Raw genomic sequence first — 8,595 nt, 5'->3', positions numbered from 1 at the left:
GGAAGAAGAGAAAAGTATCACCATCTTGTCATTTTTAGAGAAAGCAAACCCCAGCCTGCCTGTGTAGATTGCCCATATATATATATGCGTTTATATAAGCTGAGAAAAACTATGCTAGAACCCACATGCTATTAAAATGGTATTAATATTGAGAGGAAGAGAGCGATATTATTGCCTGTTTTTCTTTCCGTTTTAATCTATAATTTTAAAACAAGAGAGTGTGAGAAAAAGTGTAGGAGAAAATTCGAGTGCGTACACACGCCAGAAAGATAGAGAGAGACAGAAAGCGAGAAATCACCCCCCAGGGGGGACACTCCACAATCCCTTCTCCTCCATTCTCCTCTCGGGATCTCGGGCACGGACGCACATGAGTTTAAGCCACTGGGCCTGGGACTTGAACTGTAGTTGACTACATGGGAGCCCAGTGACATAGCCATTGCGCCAACTGCTGGTCCCCAGAATCACTGTTTTTAACTTAGGTTTCCTCTCACTTTTACATACAGCATATGCACACATCTTAATCTACAAAGTTAGCTCATAGTTTACATAGACGTGTAAGCTTCCACGCCCTCCACTTAAATTTAGCCACATATTAAGGAAGGTCTTAATACAGGCCTCCCTTTCGGGTCACCAAATGCTCATTTTAATGGCTAGATTGTTTCCGGTTTCCCTGGCAAAAACAGCTACAAGAGACACCCTAGTCTAGACAAATTTGCGAGTCGGACTGTTTACTCAAGACAGAGGCGCAGAAGCGGAATTCTGGGACCACCTCTAATGCATTTAAGTTTTGATCTGCATTTCCAAACCGGCCCCCTAGAAAGTGTTTTTCGTGTTTGTTTGTTTGTTTGTTTGAAGAATCCCTTTGCACTCCCACCGGCAGAGTTACGGGATGCTACTTCGCGCAGAATTGGAAGATCACAAACTTGCAGAACGTGAACGACCCCCTCCCGGTGACACTGGGGGTTTTTCAGGAGCTCCGGAAAGAAGGACCGACACCAGAGAACCCCAGATCGGTACCGGTTCCTGCCCTGCAGCTCTCGCGGGGGCACAGGGGCGACCCTAGCAGCTGCCCCAGGGTCGGAGGAGCGGCGGGAGGGGGTGCTCCCGGGGGCGGGGCGGGACCCGGGCGCTCCGCGCGCACTCGGCCACCGGAGTGGTAAGAACCCCGGCGCCCTCTCCCATCCCTTCCCCGATGGGCGCGGGACGTGGGGACAGGGCAGCGGGGTGGGGGGCGACCCCGGCATATCCTGGGACCCTCTGGGTCCTGCCGCGTGCAGGGAAGCCTTGGGCGGGGTTGGCACCGCGCGACCCGGGAAGACCGGCCGGGGGTGACGGTCCGGGAGGCGCGGCGGCGCGGCCGAGGGCCCTGCTGGGTGCGGGCCGGGTCTGCCCCCTCGGCCGGCGCGAACCGGCAAGTGCAAAAAAGTTTCCGCCGGGCCTGGGCGGAGGGGCAGCAGCCCGCCCGCGGGGCCCCAGCCGCGGGCAGAGGCCTCGTCCCCGGGTGCGCCCTGGAAACCGAGCGCAGGCCTTGACCTCCCACCCAAGCTCATCCCCCTCCTCTGGGACCCACGCCCCACCTGCCGCTCTGCCCCAGCCAGAGGTCAAGCTGGCACGCCTCCATTCACAGCCCCCGTGGGGTCCCACTCTGTCCCTAAGGGTCCCACCCCCTTCCCCCTGTGGCCTCTCCCCCTGGATTCCGGTGAGTATTTTCAGCCCTGTCAGATCAGGAGTCGCAGTCACTTGTCTTCCTAGAGTAGGAAGTCCTCCTTCCGTGGCCTGAGTCCTCTAATGCCACCATTCCTCATCCACCCTGGAAAAGTACCAGCAGGTGGCTTTTTAAATCAGTGACTCTGGACCAACTTTATCCTCTGGACCTCTCTTGGCTTCTCTTCCTCCTAGGGCCCCCTTTCCTACCTCGCCCATATTCCCGTGTTCTCTCCCTCGAACCTCCATTCAACTTGAGCTCAGAAGAATCTGATTAACGTCCTACACTGTACATTTTAAGCAAAGGAAGGAAACTTTAGAGTGGAATTTGAGGCACCAGTGAGCCAGTGCAGAGGAATTTGAGGTTGGGGGAAGGAGAACAGCCTTCTTGAATCTCCGCAATTCAGACCATATAAGAAAGCCATTTATTTATTTAGAAGGCCAAGCTTGACCAAGCCTCGCTTTTAAAAAATTATTCATATAAATATAACGATATAAATAATAGGAAATGTGGTATGTTCTCATTCGATAAATACTTTGTTTGAAATCAAGCTAGGGGCTGCTGGTTACAGCCCTGGAGGACAGAATGACCTAGAAACAAATATTTCTTATAAATCCAGTAGAAGTGCGTGCAAGTAACAAAAATATCGAAGAGGGAGCGATAAATTTTGGGAGGAGTGGTGCAGATTAAGGAGAGATTCAGAATAAGGGGTGACATTAGATGGGGGGTGTCCACAGAAAGAAGAGTTTGCCAGGCAGTCGGAGGCCAAGCAGTCAGGGCCAAGGACTAAGAAATCAGGCCAAGTCAGGGCCTTTGCACAACCAAAGGCCAGAAGGTGTGAGGGTTTATGAGCTGTGTGGGAAATGAGAGGTCTGGTGAAGCACTGTGTAGGGTGTGTCCAGAGGTGCAGAAGACAGAGAGCCCCAATTGGAGCTGGACTGGGAGGTGCCTTAGATGCCATTGAAGCATTTACACCTGATAGGTTTTTGTTTTGTTATTTTTTTAGATTTTGCTATAAGGCATGTGCACTCACCAGAAAGAGAGAAAGTGAGAAATCACTCCCCCAGGAGGAGTGGCCACACCACAGTTCCTTCTCCCCTGTTCACCTTCTGTGATTTGGGGCACACATGCACATGCACCTGGCGTGATTTTCAAGCTACCAGGTCCGGGACTCAAACCATCTAGTTGGCTATGTGGGATCCAGCACCTTAAGTACCACGCCACCTGCTGGTCCTACACCTGATGTTATTTTTTAATGTTTAATTTTCCTTTATTATTTTATATATGTATTTAGTCACTGTATATCTTTACAGCATACAAACTTAATTTTCCCAGCATGAATACCATATAGTAGTCTAGTCAAAGATACTACTAAACACATTATCATCAACAGATAGTTTTGGATTTTTGTGTCTGTTAAATGTTTTTCTTTTATTGTTCCCCTTGATTCCTTCCCACCCTCCACCCCACCCCTGTTGCCCACCTTGTTCCCACACTGTCTTTTGTATCCACATTTGCTCTCCATGCTTTTATACCTCCCAGTCTTTCAGTTTCTGCTACAGACTGCTAACATTTGGTGTATATTAAAAGGGGACATACAGTGCCTCTCTTTCATAGTCTGGCTGGCTTCGCTCAGTATTAAATCTTCTACATTCATCCATTTTTTTTAATCAAATGCTAGGATCTCACTGTTTTTTATGGCTGAGTCGTATTCCATAGTGTATATGTGCCACATTTTTTCAATCCATTAATCTTTTCTTCGACATTTGGTTTGATTCCATGTCTTAGCAATTGTGAATGATCCTGCAATAGACATAGATGTACAAGTGTTTTTCCAGCTGAGTGCATTCCTATCTTTTGGATAGATACCCAGGAGTGGAATTACTGGTCGTGTGGTACTTCTATCTGTAGGTCTTTGAGGCACCTCCGTATTATTCTCCACAGTGGCTATACTAATTTACATTCCCACCAGCAGTGTAGGAAACTTCTCTTTTCACTACAGCCTCATCAGAACTTATCATTCTTAGTTTTTTTAATCTTAGCTATTCTGATTGGGGTTAGGTGGTATTTCATTGTGGTTGTGATTTGCATCTCCCTTGAGATAAGGGATGTTGAGCATTTTTTCATATACTTTTTGGCTGACTGTATGTCTTCTTTGGAGAGTTATCTTTCAGCTCATTTACCCATCTTGTAATTGGATTAATTATTTCTTTTTGGATAAGCTGTTTGAATTCCATGTATATTCCAGTAATCAGTCAACAGATCATCTGGTGATATCAGAGTAGGAAAAGACTTCTTAAATAAGACCCCCAAAGCACAGCTAGCTAATGATCTCAAAAATAGACAAGTGGGATTACATCAGGTTAAAAAGCTACTACACAGCAAAACAAACAGTAATTAGAGTGAAGAGACAACCCTCGGAATGGGAGACTATATTTGTAAACTATGCCTCAGATAAGGGACTAATAACCAGACCATATAGGAGACCTGATGGTATTAGTTATTTATTATTATTATAATTTTTAATTTGACCAGAGAGAGAAAGAGGGAAATTGAGAAAGCAATCCACCAGGTTTAGGACCTGAACCACTGTCCACCATAAGGGAGTAAAGCGTACTAACCATAGTGCCACCTGCCAGCCCCAAACCTGATGACTTTTAAAGAGCAGCAAATAGGTCTCATATGTGTTTCAGAAAAATGCCTAGCAGGTAGGTCCTTGTCAAGCATCCTAGGAATGGTTACAACTTGCTTAGGAGCCTCTCATCCAGAGTTTATTCCTAGTCCTTTACTGACCAGAACTTTTTTAACTGGGGGAGACAATCTCACCCAGGAGATGGTGTGACCAAGTTTTTATTTTTATTTTGCCAAGTGAGGCCATTTTTAAAATAATCCATCCAGTACCACCAGTATTTCAGAAAAGGGAAGACAATTTTAATACCAAGAAAAAAGCAAATGTACAAGATGAAGGCAGTCCTTTATATTTAATAAATCGAGATTTATGAAAAACTTGTGATCTTGTTCTCATTTTTTTCTGTCATCATAGACTGGCCCCAGTCCTGTGATAGGGATTTGGGGAGAGAGTATGCAGATCATTTTGTATATCTTTATGTTACAGAGGAGGATGTGAGGAAGCCCAGCCAGAATGGGTGTTGGATGCCCACAGAGGGGCATGGGACCAGAGGACTCAGCTCTTGGTCTTCCAGGGCATGAGTCCTTCCACCTCAGAAGGTCATCCCTCCCACCCCTGGTGCAGCCTCTAATCCAGGCCACACAGAAGTCAGTCCTGCATGTCTGGAAACCATTCCTGATGCTGGCCATTTGCACATGCTCTTAGAACTGTATCAAAGGCACTTTTTAAATACTTTAATTTAACTTTATTTATTTACTTGTTTATTTTAATTTGACCAGAGAGGGATAGAGTGAGAAAGAGAGAGAGAGGCAAGGTTAGAAAGCAAGCTGCCAGGTTCGGAACTCAAACAGTGGTCAGCCATGTGAGAGTCAAGCGCCCTTAACCACCGCGCCACCTGCCGACCCCTCAAAGGCATTTTTGAGATTCTCCTTCAATCTAGTTTCTTTTGTGGTATTTTGCATCACTTTTTAACTGTTTTGTGCTAGCTTCTCAAACAGATTATTCATTTATTTTTTTAAAAAATTGCCAGAAAGCTCATACATTTGTGGGGGGCATTGGTGGGGGCGGATAGAGCACCTTCTGTTGGGGTGTGATCATAACTGCAATCCTTTCTCTATTTCTCCACTCTATTCAGATTTTTGGTGCACACACACCCACACCTGGCAAGCTTTTTAAGCCCTTGAGGCTGGGGCAGGATTTGAACCATAGGGTCGACCTTGTGGTATCAGCTTAGACGCCAGGCCATGGATGCATTTCTGAAATATACTAACCATGTCTTCCATTTGCACTTATTTGGGCACTGTGATCTTACTGTTCTAATACCTTACAGAGTTGTGGGGAGCATTTTAGGTGATGAATGAATTTACTCGTAAAAAACTCAAGCCGTGTCTAGACCTTGGGTCAGCACACATTTTCTGTAACGGACCAGATAGTAAGTGTTTTAGGCTTTGCAACTTTGCAGGCCACATGGTCTGTGTTGCCCTATCGACTCCACTGTCATGGGTCTAGACAAGCCATAACATTCTATCAACAAAAGGGTGTGTTTCTGTTCCAGCAAGATTTTATTTACCAAAACAAACAGAGGACAAGACTCAGTCAGCAGGTTGTAGTTTATGCACTCTGTCCTTGGTCAGTCCTGATGCAGAGAGAGGTTCTCATAAAGATTTTATAAACTTCCAAATGACAGTGGCTTTCCATGTTTCCCCCAATATTACCATCAATTCTGCTGCCCTCCTATAAACCACCTCCCCTTTTCTATACAGCTACTTTCGTATCTTTCTTTACTATTTTAACTAGTCTTTGACCAGATTTCCCTGCAGCCCGTGGCCAACTCGAGTACCCTACACTTAATTCAGCAGCTTAAGGGGAGCTCATATCCTCCGCCTTTCCCACCTGCGGGCTTGTCAGCAAGAGCGTTGTTACTGAATTCGTTGTCTGGCAGGATTATTTGTTTAAAAAGAGGCATTCTGCTCAGTTAACTGGGAGGTGAAGGAACAAAAGAAAGAATACCTGGAAGTGGAGTTATTGGAAAAACACCTGCTACAAAAGAGCCCCTGGGCATTTTTACACAAAGAGTAGCACAGCTCAACAGGCATTTTTGTTGAGCTTACCTTGTATAAGAAACCACATTAAGTGCGGGGCCAGCAGTTGGCATGGTAGTTGAGGGCGCTGGACTCCGACATGGCTGATGCAGTTCGAGTCCCAGACCTGGTAGCTTGTTTTCTCTCTCCCTCGCTCTCTCTGGTCAAATTTAAATAAATAAATAAATAAATAATGTTAAATAAAAATAATTCTTTAAAAATGTTTCTAAAAAGAAAAAAACATGTTAAGTGCTATGTAAGATACAAAAACCAAACAAGGAAGACCTTGTCTTCATAGACTTCATAACATAAGCATGAAAACCTCAAGCAATTCTAATCAAAGACGGTTGTAAGAGTCCAAGGTGAGATGAACACAAAGCAGTCTTGGTTCAGAGGAAGAAAAGTTTTGTCCCGTGGGAAGAGTAAAGAATGGAGGAGGTTGACTATTTCAAGACCACAGTTCGAGACTCAGACCCAGCAGCTTAAAACTCTCACTGGGCAAGTGTGCATGCATGTCCAAGATCCCAAGAGAAGAATGGAGGAGAAAGGATTGTGGCATGGCCAGCTCCTCCTGGTGGGTGATTTCTCGCTTTCTGTCTCCCTGTCTCTCTCTGTCTCTCCAGTGAGTCAGTTGAGTGCATGCACCCTGTAGCAAAAATCTCTCTAAATAAAAAAGGAAGAATGAGCCCAAATTGAAATAGTCAACATTTACCATAATGAGGCCTGGCAGTGAGAATGAAGTAAAGGAATGGATGTGGGTTCTGAGTAAAGAGCTCTAGGATTCGGCTCTGATTTGAGTGTAAGACAGGAGGCAGGCAGCATTACAGAAAGGGCTCTGTGATTCAATCTCAAAGTCCAATATGGGTTCGAAGTTCACACCAACCATTTACGAGGAATGTGAGCCTTGGCTTCCTCCTCTCTAAAATGGAGTTTTTAATATCCAGCTTGAAGGAAATAATACATTTAAAGAGCCTGGATATAGTAGGCGCTCAATAAATCATAGCTATTAATACGTTGGGTTGTTGGAAAAGTCATGCCATTTTTTGCATAGAAAAATGTGTCATGACATTTCTGACTTCTATATATAATTTGGGGGGTGGGGGTTGAAAGTTCAATCAGTGATAGCTCTGAGATTATTAGGTGAAATCTGGGTGCTATTTACACAAACACCAAAGTCAAGAAGATTTAGTATTAACAGTGGGGGCCGGATGGTGGCGCAGTGGTAAACAGTTCTCTGCAAGACAATCCCACATCAGAAGGTTCCTAGTTCTAATCTGGAGACCTCCCTAAGTATACCAGGCATACCTGTGGCCATGATTGGGGCTGACTGAAGGCTGGGACTACATCTCAGTGTCACCCGGTTGGCAATGGCTTCTCCCTCTCTCTCAGGGAATAAATAAACTTTAAAAAATTCAAAAAGGAAACAAAGAGTAAGCCAAAAGATTTCCTTTCTTTTGGGGACAGGAAGAGATATTCAGCTGGCTATTGGACTACTTACCCAGAGACCAGCAGGTGGGTGGCATGGTGGTTAAGGTGCTGGACACTCCCACATGACCGACCACAGTCTGGGTCCTGGACCTGGTGACTTGATTTCTCACCTTCTCTCTTTCTCTCTGTGTCTCTCTCTGGCCAAATTAAAAAAAGAGAATGAATAATTAAAGTTAAACAAATAGTTCTTTAAAAAAAGAACTATGTATCCAAAGATATAATTTTTTTAAAATAACAGCATTATTGAGTTATAATTCACATAATATAAAATACATATATAAAAAAATTCACTTTCAGGGACCAGCAGGTGGTGTAATGATTATATCACTGGACTGACTCCTACATAGTTGACCACAGTTCTAGACCTGGACTCGGTAACAAATAGTTCTTTAAAAAAAGAACTATGTATCCAAAGATATAATTTTTTTAAAATAACAGCATTATTGAGTTATAATTCACATAATATAAAATACATATATAAAAAAATTCACTTTCAGGGACCAGCAGGTGGTGTAATGATTATATCACTGGACTGACTCCTACATAGTTGACCACAGTTCTAGACCTGGACTCGGTAACTTAAAACTCATGCCGGACACATTTGTGTGTGTGTACCCAAGATCTCAAGAGGAGACTATAGAAGGGATTGCGGCTTGGCCATGCCCTCCGGGGGGGTGGGGGGAGTAGTTCAC

At 44.7% G+C, this 8,595-nt stretch overlaps 1 protein-coding gene across 2 annotated transcripts in view; it reads left to right on the top strand.

Annotated features, from left to right (window-relative positions):
• Positions 1 to 1,107: 1,107 nt before the first annotated feature.
• Positions 1,108 to 8,595, top strand: part of FAM114A1 (family with sequence similarity 114 member A1) — a 78,068-nt gene continuing 70,580 nt past the window's right edge. For both annotated transcript variants that reach the window (XM_006169242.3, XM_027768575.1), the window contains exon 1: positions 1,108 to 1,156. The gene's annotated coding sequence lies outside the window, so the exon portion shown is untranslated. The remainder of the gene's footprint in view (positions 1,157 to 8,595) is intronic.

The sequence above is a fragment of the Tupaia chinensis genome, unplaced genomic scaffold, assembly GCF_000334495.1.
Source record: "Tupaia chinensis unplaced genomic scaffold, TupChi_1.0 Scaffold146907_1, whole genome shotgun sequence".
NCBI classification, from domain to species: Eukaryota; Metazoa; Chordata; class Mammalia; order Scandentia; family Tupaiidae; genus Tupaia; species Tupaia belangeri.
Note: the sequence above shows the minus strand (reverse complement) of the source record. Positions and strands in the feature narration are given on the sequence as shown.